A 17,098-nucleotide genomic window follows, 5' to 3' on the forward strand; every position below is an offset into this window, starting at 1 on the left:
CTGTAGCCTTAACTCCACTCTTTCATAACACATCACAGGGTGGGGCCTCCGCTACCTGATTGATGGGAAGCCCCAGAGATACAGAGCTTCAGTGAAAAAATGCCCGGGCTGATTTTATCCCCATGGCATCGGGGGTGGGGGGTTGTTGACAGGTCCACAAGGCTATGTCTTTGCCGAGCTGATGACCTCACAGGCCTCAGGGTTGTGAGAGGATCAGCCTGGCTACTACTCTAGACCACAGGTCTTCAAACTGTGGGGCGCGCCCCCCTGGGGGGGGCGTGGATGGGCTCCCAGAGGGGCGCAAAGGCCTCTGCAAGGACATGTAAATGAAGACGCCTGGAAGTGCAGCGATGTTTATTTGCTGCATTTCCAGGCTGTCTTCATTTTCTCCGAAGCCCTCAGAGTGCCGTGGGGCCAGAGGTCAGTGGGTGTGTGCTGCTGGGGGCTCGGCTGGGCAGAGTCTGGAGTCTTATTAAGACTCCAGCACGCCAGAGTTTTTCACAGGTCTTTAAAGACCATTTGCATACCTTTGGAAACTGGTTACCAAGGCTTAGTTTTATTCTTTTTCCAGTACCCCCTGGGCCCTGACTCTGCCTCTTCCTTACATTTGTATTGTAAATTTACTGCTGTAGTGTGAAAATGCATTTATGAAAAGGAATTTAAAAAAGGGTTGCCAATAGAAAAAATGCCAGCCATGTATGTTTAAAGAGCCTGCAAAGACCTTGCTTTGACACTAAATAGGGTCTTAAATAAAAATGTATGTACTCATTTGTAATTTGACTTTCTGTCTGTTCCTTTTATTTTCAGTCATGAATCATTCAGGCAGCCCTAGAACACATTTAAAAGTGCTTTATATTTGCTTTTCGAAGTACGCACAGATAAGAGCTGAAAATAGGGCTTTAGGTGACTGTTCATTTTTGTACCATCTGCAACATCAAAATAATGAGCTGGCAACCCTAATCATAAGACTGGAAGTTTGCTGCAGGATCAGCACATTATTTATTTCCTTCTCCCTCAATTTTCCTGATTAATTCCATAATAGCAATAGTTTAACTTATATCTGAAACCCTACGTCCCGTCAATAACATGCTGATTAACTTGAAGTGTCTGGGAATTCACCCTGCATTCAGACAACTCACTCCTCATTCTCACCCTTCACTTTCACGCTCACCCTGCACTAACAGCGCACAGTTATGGTTTACCTGCATTTGCCACATAATCTATCGTCTGCTGCATGATTTGCAGATTAAAAAATGCGCAACACATGTTACCTCACAGTGGAAGGCCCTTTCTAAAGGTTGACTGGTCACCTTTCTGTTGCTTATTGCTATATATTGGGTGTTAATGTGGTACTTATGAGGGGCAATAAAGGCCAGGACAATGTTAACAAGTGTAAAAATAGCAAAATAGTGCAGTAATGCAGCATAATTCGCCTTTGCTTGCTGCAGAATTTAGTCATCCATGCTGCATAATTTGGCCTTCTCCTGCCGCATGATTCCAATGGCCCTGTTTCTAGTGCTATGAGGTCCCAGCCTGTGGCAGAAAGCACTGTGAATATGTCATTATTTTAAAACAGTATTTACATACTCTTAAGCTAGGCCGCTGCAAAAGGATGCAGTGATTGAGATAAAACAAGTTCTTACAAAACATACTTTTTAGTAATATGTAATCAAACTGTATCTAATGCAGACATTTTTGTAAGTGTCTCCACTGTTTCAGATCCCAGCTGATAACTCCTTTACATTACATCTTAAAAAGAATAGATCTTTGCCACCATAAAGCTTTAAGCAGATCCACTGGAATTATTCAGCAGAAGAGGACAACATTATGCGGCAGGTTTGACTAAATTATGCAGTAAGAAAAGGTAAATTATGTGGCACAATGCCCCACATTTTGTGGTTAGCATTACTTCATCATTTTGTCATTTTAACTCACGGTAACGCTGTCAGGGGTAATATTTTACCTCATTAGCACCAGTGTAGCACCCAAATACAGCAGTAAGCAACTGCAAGATTACCAGTCAATCTGTGCAAAGGGCCTTCCACTTCCACACTTTGTCACGCTTTAAGTAACTTTTGTTCCGTTTGAGCTAGAATCAAGATTTTTTTGTTGAAATCTGCAGATTATGTATCAAATGCAGTACACTGATAATTATGTGGAAAACGCTGCTACTGCTGCAGAAACTCATAATTCCATGGTTTCTTTTTTAACTTTCTGCATTACCACCCGCACTTCAATTTCAGGCAGAGGCATCTCAAAGTCAGTATTAACCATTCAGGGGCAGTTTTTTTTGTGAAAGCTGGGTCCATGGGGTGGCAGGTAGAAGGCCAGCAGGGTTGCATTCAGATGCAGAGCCCTAATCTTCTCGATCCCTGGGGCCTCACAGTAATGATCTAGGAGACAGAGGAAAGGAGCGCGATTCATAGATATTGTCAAAGAGAAGGCCCAGAATAGGGAGCACTGTATGCAGACTCATTTTTATGTTTACAAATGGTCAGAGACCCCTTCTTCAGAGAGATGCCCCAAAGAAAGGGGACAATATAAGTGTTTTTGTGTTTTTTAAAAAGGACATTCATTAGTGAAGCTGGTACTGCTGCCAAGTGTGTAAGTGGCCACTGCTGGTTATCATAAAAGAGCAGATGCAGCAGGACTAGGGCCCAGGGATTGGGGGGTGGGGGCACGGCATCACAATTATGACTGTCTACCTTTAAAAAAAAAGAGGCATGAGAGCTTATTGTCCCCTCAAGCATTAGGACAGAGGTGATGATCCATCCTGAGGGGAGGAGGTAAAAAAGGCAAAGGAGATATCCTGATATTCAGGACTGCAGTTATCATTAGTGCAGCAGGTGTAGTTGCATTGGAGTCAAAGAGTGTGAGGGGCTCACAACACCCCAATTATGTGGAGCAGTTTGTTTGGGATATCAGTTTTTGTTTGATGCTTTTGCTGTTTTATAAGTCTCATATTTGGTGCACTTCATAAGCTATAGAAAAAATATTCCTGAAATCATCTCATAAGCCCTGCTCCTTGTACGCAACCATGTTGTGGAAATATGGATTTTTATGATCAGTTATGTCCCCTATCTTGGACCCCAACGGTTCTATGTGCATGTTACAAGTACATGTATGTTCCCTCCAGTTCCAGTTATGAAGACGCAAATACATGTGCGTCCACCGTTAACATGTCCTCTGTTGATCCGCCATGAATGGGCCGGATATTCCATTCCTAAGTACGAAAGGCCACCGCCTTTATATGGTTCGCTTATGCCATTTTACAGTCCAGGCAAGTAGGCCCTGATTCTGTCATCAAGCTTTTCTTGCTTTCTGTCTCTGAAGCTCCAGTCCGAGCCTGCATCTGTGACCATGAACTTTGTCTCATCCTCTGCGCGGCTCACGATGCCCGACATCAGCTTGCTGCCTGCCAAGAACTGTATTTCCCCTTCAAGATTATCTCCTCCGTCCCTGCCCAATGCATTCCTGTCTAGTAGTTTAAGTAAACATCCTGCCAGCTACCGAGCAAAGGGCCCGGTTTCTCTGTCTTTATGCAAGTAATTCATAGCCCTGTTACCATGGAGTATTCCTACCCCCTCGCATTTAGTGTAGACACTTAGACGCTTGCACACGCACTAGTCAGTATAGTCAGTATAGAATAAGATTCTATCCTAAGAGACCTCTCTTTTTGGATAAGACAGTTCTTTAAACATAGGATGTTAGATATGATTTGGGATTAGGTTGACTTGACCCTCCAGACTTCTGTCGCCACATGTAGAGCTAAATGTCAAGTCCCCTTCACCCCCTAGTTGCACGTCAATCACACGTCATACTGCTGCGCGCGCATTTCTGTCAAGTATTTCTGCTACACATGTGAAATGTTATCTTTGCTATCAATTGTTACGCCTCTTGTATTGGCCTCACTGTAATGCCTATTGTATAAAAGTAATTGATTGTCAATAACGTATGTACTTTACTTCCTGAACCTTCGTGGTGATGGAACTTGGAGCAACCGATTATAATCGACCATTGGAATAAAGCCCATTCCGAACCTCTAATACCACGGATTCTGCCTCTTATTTACTGAGCTATTTTTATTATGTTTCTGTATCAAATTAAGTCCCGGTAATTAAATTATTTACCACATAAATGGCGCCCGAACAGGGACACTTTCTCATCTCACGCGCCGGCGGTGCGTTGCAGGCCCGGTCTCCTGCCACAGCTGGACGGACAATAACGCGTACCAGCAGGATTTCCTGTATCTCCCTCCGGTCAAGCGGGGGCGACTGAGGCTGCGATCAACACCCAGACGAGGCGGTGAGAAGTGCGAAGTATCCCGACCAGAGCCTAGCGGAGAGAGCAAGATCCGAGGTATACAGAGGCCCACCAGTTTCTGAAGTCCCAAGTCGAGTCCGGTTTCCGAAGTGTTCAAGTCGAGTCCAGTCCGGTTCAAGTTCAGTTCAGTTTCCGAGGCCTTCCGTTTCCGAGCTACCCGGTGAGTACCATTACTGGGGAGGCGTTCTGACGTGCACATAGGTTGTGCCGGTCAAGACGGATTTGGGTACACAAATCCGGTCTGCACTGTTTCAGCAGTGCAACTGTACTGTTTAGCAGTATATCTAGTATATCAAGTATATGAATTCAGAATAATTCAGTTAAAGTCGAGTATTATGTTTAGTGATTAAATTTTTCTTAAATCGTCATCATCATTGTTGCCCAGTTAAATGTTAAATGTTAAATGTTTTAAATACGTTCTGTATATTGTGGTATGAATGACTGTTCATTATTGTGATTACTGTATTAAGTTTGTTCAAGATCAAGTATCAGATCAGTTTTCAATATGCCGCTCTTTTCGAAATTAAGACAGATCACAACAAGAAAAGGGGTACTCGAAGAAGCTGTTCCTATTCCTCCTAGGGACACTCCAGGGTACTTCATGTATCATAAACATGGCCTAGATGCTATATTATTTCTTGATTTATGGGTAGACTACACTAAGGAATTACCAGAAAGTCAGAGGTGGCCCGCAGCTGGGACCTGGGATGCAGAGTGCATCGTGAAAGTAGAGGAAGAGTTATGGAAAAAGAAAGCTAGACAATCACAGAAGGACGCCATTGAATTATGGCGTAAAGAATCGTATAGACGCACAGAAAAAGCACGTAGACAGGAAGAGAAGAGTAAAGAGAATTCAAATAAAGTTCAAGAAAATCTATTAATTGAAGAAGGTACACGAGTAAAATCAGAACAAGTAGAAAGACAAAGACATGCCCTTATGAAGGGTATGTATCCCCTTCTGGCCGAGGGATTACCTAAGGCTACTGCGGGGATACCAAAAGACTTGCCACCCCCATTATTTCCAATAAAGGTACATCCTAAGGGGCATCCTAGAACAGCAGAAGATGTTTTTCTTTCCTCATATTTAGATGACGCAGCTCCCGAGTATGCTAATCCCGCCCCGCATAGATCGCCTGCCAGGGATATTCAACGCCAAGATCCAGTACCCGTATCTTTACAGCAACAAGTTCTGACACAAGTTCCGGCAAGCACATCTGTTTCCACATCTGTTCCTACAGCTACTTCGATAGCTGTGTCCACACCTATAGTTGCTGTATCACGTTCTACGAATCCTTTCACGCCCGATACTCCAGACGGGGCTACCGGAGGTGCTACCAATATTTTTTCTACGCCACCCAGAATAAATAAACTTACTTTTCAAGAGTCAGCACATTCGCGTACCCCCAAACTCATAAATGCCCGTACGCTTAAGGAACTTCTTGTAGATTGTAGATATGACCCTGTGCCCGGCAAAGAGGACGAAATGATCATGGCATCATTACGTATCAGACGAGCCGCAGTGTATTTAGGGAAGTTACCAGGAATGGCTGCGCATCTAGATAATATATACCATTTTGTCCAAACAGGGCGAGATTCAGAATGTATTAACAGAGCTATGGAATACCAGAAAGTGGAAATACAGGGGGAACTGTTACGTTTCCTTATAAATTGTGTGATCAGAAATCAAGACCGACCGGGGGTAGACCCGGAAGCAATGCAAATTCTTACCAGATGGAGTCAGAATATATCAGAAGGGAGACATGATAAGCAAAACTGTATAATAGCCATGTGCCGAAAGATCCGTAAAGAAATAGAACGCCTACACGAAGAACGATTAGCGGTAGACCAGTTCGAACAAAGCGAGGAGGAAGGATCAGGGCTGCCCATAGGACAGTCAGACACCATAGCCTATGTAGGTAGAGGAAGATCTTGTAATAGTACCAGATGTTTCACTGATCCGATACGTCCGATATGTCCAGATAATAACAGGAATTTCCAAACACCTATAATAAATATAAGGTCCTCCGAGCATTCGTTCCAAACCGCTGACAAATTACTCCGAGAACGGAGGGGTTATCATTTTCTCGATTCTATGGATGAACAAGAATTAGCCAGGTCAGCCGTTCATTGGATTGACAGTCCCGGAAAATATGATGATGATACAGTAGCACACACATTTTTGAACCTCACCCCAGATGAACAGCGTTTAGCTGGGATTTATATGATTCAACAACTTCTTATACTATATAAAAGCCAACATTCAGATCCTGGTCCCTTACCTGATATATTGACTGAATTACTCACGAATAGATGGAAAGGTTCAGGTACTAAGTTAATTAAGGAAATACTAGAATCCAGAAGGCAGTACATTCTTTTTGTATGTCCAGAACATGTTTCATTACCCATCAAGGAAAGACTGATGTATTACATGGACAGACAGAATCCCTTACGAGAAGTACACCCAATAAGGGGCGAGGACAATCAGTTTAAACGTGTATATGTATATACGCCCATATCAAAAATAGAATTGTTAGAAATGAAGAAAGTGGTACCCAGTCATGATAAAGACCCAGCGGGCTTCCACCGAGAAATTAAAGACATGTTACTCATGGGAGAGTATACCTATCCCGACATTATGACAATATTAAAGGTATTGATGCCTGCTGGCATTTATGAAAAACTCAAGGAAAAAGAGTGGGAGGTAGGAGACCAAAAGATAGATTGGACAGCATTAGAAGCAGAAGAAAAGGCCCGAGGTCCAGGTTCGGGGCTTGGGGACAAAACTAAAGCACTGCCAGGTTTATTAGTCCAGGTACTGCCACGTTTATTAACTACGAAAAAGGAAGACTGGGGTGCAATTTCAGCCTGTAAACAAAAGCAAGATGAAGACACTAGTGATTTCTATGCCCGATTCGAAAAATGTTTTGGTATAAATAGTGGTATAAAAGCAAGTAGCGAGTCATACCCACATCTGTTTGTGACAAAATTAGTTGAAAATTCTTTGCCCCAAGTGAAGAATAGAGTATTAAAATTCGAGAGTACATGGCAAGGTAATACCCCATCACAAATGTTACAAATGTTACAGTACCATTACAATAGAATTAGAGAAGAACAAGAACATGAACAAAGACGCATGAAAGACACGAAAATGAAAATGCTAGTCTCTCAGACAGTTCCAGCTGAAGGACATAAAAAGGGTACGACACATTCCGGTGATTCACCAGGACCTGTAAAAGGGACATGCAATTACTGTAAAAGGCCAGGTCATTACGTACACGATTGTCCAGTTTTAAAACATAATATCGCCATAGGTAATACACAAGAAAGACCACGGCCACCCAGACAGGATCAGAATGAACAAGGAGCTCCGCAACATGCACAGTCCATGCCAGTTCCACCACAGTCTATACAGTTTGTGCCAGCCGCACCAGCGCTGCCGGCTACTGCCGCACAAACCACGACACGACAACTGTACCAGACCGCACAGTATGATTATCCTGATTATCAACGATACGCATGAACCAGCCTGGAGAGGGAAGTTGACTTACCCCTTATTGAGGTCCCTGTAGATCAAGAAGGACCTTATGTACATAGTGAATTATTAGGCCAAGATAGAAAATTTTTACTCGATACAGGGGCAAGTCGAACAACCATAAAACGTAGTGAAGTTCCAGGGGCACCCCTCTCAGGCTCACAGAATATTTCCCTTGGTTTTTCAGGAAAACCTATTGTTAATGAAGTGTCACAGCCTCTTCCACTTACGATAGGACCTTTGACCCGAACTACAGATTTATTGCTTACTAAATCATGTCCAGAAAACTTGTTAGGAATAAAAACACTGAAAGCTCTAGGAGCTATAATATGTTGTTCTCCGGAAGGAGTAAGATTGTTTTTGCGTGATTTTAAAGGTCACTATGTGTCTAGAGACATGGATCCCCGACTGCAGACTTTACCTACACATCTGTGGGCACAAGGCCCTACTGATGTTGGTTGCATGAATATTACACCATATCAAGTCACACTAAAGGCAGGAGTGGTACTACCACGAATGCGACAATACAAGTTACCCCCAGATGCTGTAGTGGCTTTACTACAAATCATTGACGAGCTCATTGCCCAAGGAGTGGTTGTAGAAACAGACTCCAATGTATGTAATTCACCGATAATTCCGATTCTTAAACGAACAGATCCGAAGGCCCCGCCAGTATATCGATTGGTTATTGATCTGCGCGAATTAAATAAATGTATTGTACCACAATACCCCGTAGTTCCAGACATCTCTTCATTACTGACAGCTATTGATTCCGAAGCAACATTCTTTACTGTAATTGATCTCAAAAATGCCTTTTTCAGCGTCCCAATAGATCCGGAAAGCCAATATTTGTTCGGATTTAGTTTAAATGGACGTAGCTTTAAATTCACACGCGCACCTCAAGGATTTACAGAAAGCCCCAGCATCTATAGCCAAGCACTGAAACGAGAACTCGACAGTATCCACATGCCAGTTAACACTGCTTTGCTTCAATATGTCGATGATCTGCTGATCACCGCCCGAAGCGAACCTGAATGTGAAAAAGCATCACTGACGGTTTTACAATTTCTAGCCGAAAAAGGGCACAAGGTGTCTCCTTCTAAGCTGCAATTCTGTGTCCAGCGAGTTATTTACCTTGGTCACTCGCTGTCCAAGGAGGGAAGGCAGATTACACCAGATCGCATTCAGTTAATAGCTAACATGCCAATACCCAAGACACAAAAGGAGGTGCGGGCTTTCATAGGCCTCACTTCATATTGTAGACAGTGGATCCCTCAGTATGCATTTCTAGCAAAACCACTCATTCAATTGACAACACAGGAGGCAGCCACATCGACTGTCCTCCCTTGGACTCAGGAACACACACTAGCTTTTGAAAGCTTAAAGAAAGCTCTATGCCAAGCACCTGTTTTAGCAACACCATGTTACAGAAAACATTTTACACTCTTTGTTACAGAACGAGAAGGTACTGCTTTGTCAGTACTCACACAGGAACAAGCAGGATCACACAAACCATGTGCTTATTTTTCTAGTACATTAGATCCCGTAGCTCAGGCTCTGCCTGCGTGTCTGAAATCAGTGGCAGCTACAGCTTTAGCAATCAGACAAAGCGATGCCATAGTGTTAGGACATCCATTAACAGTACAAGTACCACATGCAGTGGAGGTTCTTGTGAATAGAACGCAAACACAACACTTGACGATAGCGCGACTTACAGGATACGAGTTAACACTGTTTCAGCCACATATAGAAATCAGACGTTGTAACACATTGAATCCTGCCACACTTTTACCTGTAAGCGGAACAGACCCACTAGCCCATGATTGTATTGATGTTATTACAATAACGACGAAACCCAGACAAGATTTAACCGATGTCCCATTGTCAGACCCAGACCTGACGTTGTATGTAGATGGTTCATGTATGAGAACAAGTACAGGAGAGTTAGTGGCCGCTTACGCAGTCACAACAGATACTGAAATTATTGAAACAAATTGCATAAATACCTTGTCCGCTCAAGCAGCAGAGCTCGTCGCTCTGACACAAGCCTGTATTCAAGCCACAAATAAAAAAGTCAACATATACACTGATTCACGTTATGCATTCGGAGTTGTACATGACTTCGGCGTGCTGTGGCGAGAGAGAGGTTATTTAACTTCTCACGGTGCCCACATTCAGCACGGACCCCTCATTCATGCCTTATTAGATGCAATACATTTACCCATTGCAATATCGATTATGAAATGTAAAGCACATACGAAAGTTACTGATATCATTTCTCAAGGCAATGATTTAGCTGACAGAACAGCTAAACAGACTGCTCAAACTCAAATATCCGACATGACAAAGACAATAGTCCCGACGCCAACACATTGTATGACGGTTAAAGATCCTACTCTTGACGTAATTGATATACAGACACATGCTACATCAGAAGAAATAAAGAAATGGACTGAATTAGGAGGGATCCAAACGGATCAAGGATGGATGACGAAGGAAAAGTCTGTGTGGTTCCTTCCTGATTCAATGGTCCAAGTCATTATTAACACTGTCCATAGTCCAGCGCATCTAGGAGAGAAAGCTATGCTAGACAGCATTCAACATATTTGGTTCAACAAGCATTTACGAGCAGCAGCGAAACAAAAAGTTCGTACCTGTATGATCTGTTGTCAGTTCAACCCAGGAAAAAGCATTCCCGTAGAGCAGGGTGGATTTCAGCCTCCTGATCACCCTTTTGAAGTCCTCCAGATGGATTATATCCAGATGGAACGATGTCGAGGATTCAAATATGTTCTCGTAGTTGTTTGTGCTCTTTCCCGTTGGACGGAGGCATACCCGGTTTCAGATTACACTGCCCCGACTACTGCCAAACAGTTGGTTCGAGAATTCTTCCCACGATACGGTTTACCACGTGTTGTTCACTCAGATAACGGTCAGCCGTTCTCCTCCGAATTAATGAAACACGTTTCACTTTTGCTAGGATATCAGTGGAAGTTTCATTGTGTCCGACACCCCGAGGCAGCAGGTCTCGTGGAACGACATAATCAAACTTTGAAAATCAGATTGTCCAAAATATGCAGGGAGAAAGGTGTCGACTGGGTAGTAGCATTACCAGTTGCACTCTTTTACATGAGAATGGTAGCACACTCTCGAACAGGGCTATCCCCGTATGAGGTGATCTTTGGCAGACCACCAAATATGTGGGGGACGCCTATACCACGTAAAATAACTGATATTGACTGTAATATGCTGACAGATTATTTGGCTTCCTTGATGTCTGCACTACAATCTTGTCGTTCACAGGTAGCGGCAGCTTTTCCTGACAACACTGAAGTGAAACCCCATGACGTAATTCCGGGGGATCTCGTTTTTGTGAGGAACTTTGATCGAAAGACTCAGCTGGATCCTAGGTGGAGGTCGCCTCAGCTGGTGTTGCTCACCACAAGGACAGCCGTAAAGATCGAGGGCAGGAAAGGCTGGATTCATTCAAGTCATATCAAGAAATTTCATGGACTACCAGCAGATGTGAATACCACACCTCGTGTGTCTTCACCCATTGACTCAAAACTTCCTCTTGTTGAAAAAAGTAATGCCGAACATTATAAACTAAAGCTCAGGTCCAATCAGTCGAGCAATTTGATTGTTTAAGTCCTCTCCAAGGTGAAGCGGTTGAATTGTCTCTGACATGTATCCCTTGGACCTGAATAGAGATAACACCCGAAAAATGTTGAAACGACAGGCGTACTGTAAATCACTGCAGAGTCATTGCATAGTGACGTTATTAATTCTGTTTTTCTTAAGTCTTTTAATAATTACCGCAAGTATATTGTTACACATATATTATCCTATTTCTAGACATGTTTACAATGTTACTGCTGAACATTCTTTTAGTGAATTACCTCCGCTTGAATTGTCATACAGATTTGCGCTGCGCAATAACACTTTTATTAGTATGTTACATCATTCCCATCAGGTTAGCAATGCTACAAATTGTTGGATATGTGGCCGACTCCCTCCCTATCAGAACTATAAAGGAATTCTACCTCTTTTTCCATACCCGTTCACACACAATGGCTCCTGTGGAGCATGGTTTAGTTTAATTAATTCCCTAGATTCGAATTCTGCACTTTATCAAGACAACTGGGTATGGGGAAATTTGAACTTAGTTTTGCTTAAGGTCTGCTATCCTAACAAGGAGGGACTTCCCAAAAGAACAGGAACTGATCTAGAAAATGAAGTATATGGATTAGGTAATTTTACGCTTAATCTTATGATCCTAAATGTCGAATCCGAAGCTACTCCAATTTTGCCCGCTATGTCAATATTTCCAGTAAAAGGTGAATTATGTGTGAGAAAGAATGGTTCCATACATATGGGCCATAGTAGATGCACCACTGTAGTAGAATTTAGTGATCAAGGCAAGTCTACATTTAGAGCTTCCCGCCATTCCTATTTTATATGTGGTCAGACGGCATATGTACGTTTGCCTCTAGATTGGGATGGTACCTGCTACATTGGATTCCTTTTGCCACCTGTTTTCCTAGCTCCTCCTGATTATCACAGAAATACTCATTTAGTACACAATAGAGAAAGGAGAGATCTCCCAATAGTCGATTACACTGAAACGGCATGGGAAAAATACACAGATTTCAATAAAGGTCTCTTTCCCTATATAGGTACCGTTACTAATAGTAAGCTGATACGTAGATTGACTAGAACCCTTGAAGCAGTAGTGAACGAAACTATTTCCGCCTTAGGCAATTTAACAGAAGAGCAGTCTGCTATGCGGATTGTTGTGCTTCAAAATCGTCTTGTCCTTGACGTCATCCTGGCTGATAGGGGCGGAGCTTGTAGGGTCATCGGATCAAGCTGTTGCATATTCATACCAGAAAATTCGCCATCTGTATATAAAGCCATAACCCGCCTTCATAAGATTGTAAGCCAGATACACCAGAATCCAGGCACCTGGACTTGGTCCGGTTGGTTTTGGAGCGTGTTATCAGCCTGGGGATGGAGAGTTCTATCCTTCCTAGGTATTGGCCTTCTCATATTATTCAGTTGCTGCTTATGCCTGCAATGTGGACCAGCGATTTGTGGTCTGTGTGCCACATCGTGCATTCCACATCAAGATTTTCGTTCAAAATCCCGGAAGAAGAAAGAAGAACAAATGATGCTATACGAACAGATCAATGGATTGATGAAGATTGATGTCTCTTGACGGGCAAGTAGGGGACAAGGAGGGAATGTGGAAATATGGATTTTTATGATCAGTTATGTCCCCTATCTTGGACCCCAACGGTTCTATGTGCATGTTACAAGTACATGTATGTTCCCTCCAGTTCCAGTTATGAAGACGCAAATACATGTGCGTCCACCGTTAACATGTCCTCTGTTGATCCGCCATGAATGGGCCGGATATTCCATTCCTAAGTACGAAAGGCCACCGCCTTTATATGGTTCGCTTATGCCATTTTACAGTCCAGGCAAGTAGGCCCTGATTCTGTCATCAAGCTTTTCTTGCTTTCTGTCTCTGAAGCTCCAGTCCGAGCCTGCATCTGTGACCATGAACTTTGTCTCATCCTCTGCGCGGCTCACGATGCCCGACATCAGCTTGCTGCCTGCCAAGAACTGTATTTCCCCTTCAAGATTATCTCCTCCGTCCCTGCCCAATGCATTCCTGTCTAGTAGTTTAAGTAAACATCCTGCCAGCTACCGAGCAAAGGGCCCGGTTTCTCTGTCTTTATGCAAGTAATTCATAGCCCTGTTACCATGGAGTATTCCTACCCCCTCGCATTTAGTGTAGACACTTAGACGCTTGCACACGCACTAGTCAGTATAGTCAGTATAGAATAAGATTCTATCCTAAGAGACCTCTCTTTTTGGATAACACAGTTCTTTAAACATAGGATGTTAGATATGATTTGGGATTAGGTTGACTTGACCCTCCAGACTTCTGTCGCCACATGTAGAGCTAAATGTCAAGTCCCCTTCACCCCCTAGTTGCACGTCAATCACACGTCATACTGCTGCGCGCGCATTTCTGTCAAGTATTTCTGCTACACATGTGAAATGTTATCTTTGCTATCAATTGTTACGCCTCTTGTATTGGCCTCACTGTAATGCCTATTGTATAAAAGTAATTGATTGTCAATAACGTATGTACTTCACTTCCTGAACCTTCGTGGTGATGGAACTTGGAGCAACCGATTATAATCGACCATTGGAATAAAGCCCATTCCGAACCTCTAATACCACGGATTCTGCCTCTTATTTACTGAGCTATTTTTATTATGTTTCTGTATCAAATTAAGTCCCGGTAATTAAATTATTTACCACAATGTCCCTCCCGCTCCCTCAATCCTTGTCACAAAGATTTGGAGGGGGGCCCGACCTCAAAACATTTTGCTTAGGGGGCTCAGAGTAAAATTTTGAAGACCTCTGCTCTAGACTTAGGGCACGCCCAGGGGCAGCACATTAAGGAATGCATCTCCTTCTGTCACAGAAGCCAGCGCAGTGAGTGGCAGGGTGCACCAGCCCCTCAGCCAGCAAGCAAAAAATGCGTGCACATTTTATTAAAAAAACAGTCATCTGTAAACTAATTAGTCATGCCCTTGGTGTGAAAGAAAAGGGGCGAAGCCCCGATGCCCTCGAGCAGCAACCGCTGCTGCCTCTCTCTGACCCTTGCCCACAAGTCCAATTTTCATGGTCTCTAGTGTTAGGATTCCTCTCCAACTGAAGATGATTCTTTGTTTAGTGTTTATAATGTTTTCTCATGTCATTTCTTTCCTTTGTTTTGGCTGCCCGTATTAAGTCCTGTGAATCCTTGCAAGGGTCCGAGGAGTGCGAGTGAGTGAGTTTAAAGGGAACAGAAATAATTTTACGTACAGACCTGACCTGCAGTTATATACACTGATATGAGGGGTCTTCCTACATGAAAATAAATCCAGCAGACTCTGGTAGGTTTAAACGGGTATTATGGGCATATAATCCCTTTCCTCAAGTAGGAAATAGACTCTGCTTGGTTCGAGCCATCTAACAAAAAGCAGAAAAGAGTTCATAGGCTAGAACAGCTCCTGCCCTCTCCTTTCTAGGGCAGATTCTGGAATACTTCTCAGAGAGACAATGTTGATTGGCCCATGGCTCGAATTGCCGTTGAGCCTTAGGTTGGTTGTTGTTGTGTTTTGCGATCTGATGGCATCCCCAAACATACGAAACAAGACATAAGGCGTGATGTATTCAAGTTTTCTACCCATTCTGCATGGTCGTACTAAAACAAGAAATAGGCCTGGCCACCAAAATAAAATTACCCCCATTAGGGAACCAGATAGCTAAAAAAGTAGCCCACATTTGCAAATCAGGCCAGGTTTGAACTGGTAAAGACAAGCTGTATGAGTCTAGTGCAAGTTATGCGAGAATGTAAGCATTTTGTATTTGCTCTTGGCAATATTTGTGGCAATACCAGGAAAAGCAACTGTAGAAACCGACCCACCAGACCATAAAACAGGCCCCCAAACTGCTAAAAAAATTGGCCCACACACTAATCTGTGAGAACAGCCCATCGGGAACTGCCTCACTGCCCTAGAGGCCAATCCGGACCTGCCAGTCTGTGCTTCTGTGGAAGTGTGTTGATACATTGCCATAGAGCAGTGAATCCTTGGTACTCAATGTGTGCTCTTTGAATGGTTAGAAATTGAGCTAATGGACATACACAATAACATTTATCAAAGTGTTTGTTAAGTGTTCCTTGACCAGCACAAAGACATAAACTCCTTTTCGAGAAATCCTGCATGTTGGATTCCTTTTGCACAAGCAAAAAGCGAAAAAACTGCAAATCAGTTCTCTTGTGCATATTCTATACACATTGAACAGAAAATGGAGCTAACGATGAAAGTTTGGATGTCTGGATGAAAGCACAGCAAAAGTCCCAATTTTTATAAGCAGATTGCACGACAATAATATGGGGGGTAACGTTTAAAAAAGCAAAGTAACTTTACCTGCTATTAATTGGGAACACGTGTTGGACAAAAATCATTCAAAAAGAGTGATAAATATTTAACCAAATACATCTTCATCCATGAACAAACCTTTAAAGAATATAGAGCAAAGAATGTTCATTATTGTAGCAATTTACATAAAAAATAATGGACACATTTATTTTGTCTCTGTTATAGTTACATCTTTTATTTTTTTAAATGTTGAAAATATTGACTTTTTTCATTACGTATTTCCCAGAAATTGCATAAATGCATAAAAAGCCATTTGTGGTTTATTTGTCCAGCAACAAATACAGAGGCATATTTTTGATCCCCTTTGCGTCGCTCTTGCCCCACGTAACATGATCCAGGAGTAATGCAACTTAAAAATGAGGAGCATATTTACAAGGAGCTTGCACCACCGTTGCGTCATTTCTTTTACACTTCGGCAGGCGCTGTCAGTACACCATACCTACAAGGTGTTGTATCTAAGCCAATGTGTCACTTTTTTTTACCCTGCATTGCATTTTATCTGCATCTGAACCAGCTGCATTGCACAAGATTTAATATATGCAAGGTAGGCTTTCCCCTGTAATTCCCAACATAAAACTGATGCAGTGTTATTTACTAGTTTTTGGAAAAGTGACGCTTCGTCGGCAAGCGGCGTGCAGAGCCTCAAATGCACCAAAAGACCTGCACTTTGGTAACCCAGAGTATGAAATGACGCTTTGGCTCTGGTACATACAAAAGAACATTCTCAAGGCACTTTAGCAAGCTCAACTTCTTCAACTAAGTGTAGCGAGGAAACCACCACCACCATGTAGGCAGTGCAAGAGAAGGAGCGTGCGTACCGCCAGAGGACTACCCTCATTGACCTCAGAGTAGAGGAGGTCATCATCTACTACAGGCTCTGGAGGGAGTCCATCATACACCTCCTGAACAAGATTGCACCAAGGCTGCAGGTAACATCTCACAGGTCCCCCAGCATCCCTCCACTCGTCAACCTTATGGTAGTCCTTCAAATTATGGAATCTGGGTCATTCCAGACCACCACAGCCAAAGTGGCAGGAATATTCCAGCCATCTTTCTCAGCCTTCCTACCCTCCACCCTGGATCCTATCATCAGCCTGACACCCCAGTACCTCATGTTCCCCAATGCACAGTAACAACAGCTGGACACAAAGCAAGGCTTCAATGACATAGCTGGCTTCCCCCATGTTCTGGGGCAATGGATTGCATACATGTGCAACTTGTGCCTCCTGCTGAAACT

This window comes from Triturus cristatus, chromosome 3_1, assembly GCF_964204655.1.
Source record: "Triturus cristatus chromosome 3_1, aTriCri1.1, whole genome shotgun sequence".
Taxonomy (NCBI): domain Eukaryota; kingdom Metazoa; phylum Chordata; class Amphibia; order Caudata; family Salamandridae; genus Triturus; species Triturus cristatus.